This window comes from Myotis davidii, unplaced genomic scaffold (genome assembly GCF_000327345.1).
Source record: "Myotis davidii unplaced genomic scaffold, ASM32734v1 scaffold553, whole genome shotgun sequence".
Classification (NCBI taxonomy): domain Eukaryota; kingdom Metazoa; phylum Chordata; class Mammalia; order Chiroptera; family Vespertilionidae; genus Myotis; species Myotis davidii.
Genome location: NW_006284342.1, coordinates 5314 through 7028, shown reverse-complemented (window position 1 = coordinate 7028; position 1715 = coordinate 5314).

Below are 1715 nucleotides of genomic sequence, written 5' to 3'. Positions count from 1 at the left end.
GCAGTCCTTTTTTTTTAAATATATTTTTATTGATTTTAGAGAGGAAGAGGGGGGGAGAGAGAGAGAGAGAGAGAGGAAGGGAGAGAGAGAGAGAGAGAAACATCCACGATGAGAGAGAATCATGGACCAGTTGCCTCCTGCACGCCCCCCACTGGGGATCGAGCCCACAACCCGGGCCTGTGCCCTCGACCGGGAATCGAACCCAGGACCCTTCAGTCTGCAGGCCGACGCTCTATCCACTGAGCCACACCAGCCAGGACTAAAGAATTTTTTTAAAAAAATAAATCCTTACCGATCGACCACACCTCCACCATCTCCAGCCCCTGGACACGGAGGCTCTCTCGACCTTGGGGTCTATGCCGGTCACTGTAGGGACATTGGGGTCCCCCCCCCGGGGGAGAGGGGGGCTCACCTGGATTACGAAACTCCAGGACGGAGCACTGAGCCACACCAGCCAGGACTAAAGAATTTTTTTAAAAAAATAAATCCTTACCGATCGACCACACCTCCACCATCTCCAGCCCCTGGACACGGAGGCTCTCTCGACCTTGGGGTCTATGCCGGTCACTGTAGGGACATTGGGGTCCCCCCCCCGGGGGAGAGGGGGGCTCACCTGGATTACGAAACTCCAGGACGGACTGGAACGGGGTCCCATCTGCTATCCCGTTGATGGTGAGCGTGGCCCCCCGGTGCAGCACGGCGTTGGGAAACCAGCAATAGTATGTACCATCCTCTTTGACCTACAAAAGGCGCCATCAAGGTCAAATATATGACCTTTGCTTTGGACGACCTTGAACCTGTTTCCTTCCTATTCCTCGTAATGATGATAGATAGATAGATAGATAGATAGATAGATATAGGTGATAGATGATAGATAGATAGATAGATGATAGATATAGGTGATAGATGATAGATAGATAGAAATGTAGTGAAAGGGCCAGAAGGTTGAGAACCACTGCTCTCACCGATCTCGATCCCTTTGAACGGGGCGAAGTCCGTGAACTCGATGGCCGCCTCCCTGCTGGTTCCGTTCACCAGGAAGAAGTAGGTGTCTGTGAGCTGGGACCCCACCAGCTCGTCGAATCGACAGCCCACGCGTGTCCCCCACGAGTCAGGCACATAATGGGGGCACTCAACCTCGTCCTCATGCCTGGAATTCCCAAATGGGGGGCGTTAAGGGGTCAGCCAGAGAGGGGATCCTGTTAGGGATCCATCACGGAGACACCGATCTCTCCTCCCCCATCCCCCTCCCCCCGTCTCAACAATGAAAACTCTCCAAAATGGGCAAGAAGACTGGCCGGTGTGGCTCAGTGGTTGAGCGTCAACCTGTGAACCAGGAGGTCCCGGGTTCGATTCCCGGTCAGAGGCACATTCTGGGTTGTGGGTTCGATCCCCAATGGGGGGGCGTGCAGGAGGCGGCCGGTCCATGATTCTCTCTCATCATGGATGTTTCCATCTCTCCCTCTCCCTTCCTCTCTAAAAGCAGTAAAAACAGTTTTTTAAAAAGGAAGCGTGAGATCTAGATGTCTGACATGGAACGTGAAGCCTGTTCCTTAAACGTGCGGACGTCCCAGCAGCCGGTCTGAGCGCACACAGGAGCGGGGTCCCCCCCTGAGCCGACAGCCCCAGCACTGCGCCCGTCTCCGGAGCGGCTCCCGATTGACCGCGGTGATCGTATTGGAGACCGGCCTTCTGGGAAGGAGGTGGGCCTGAAA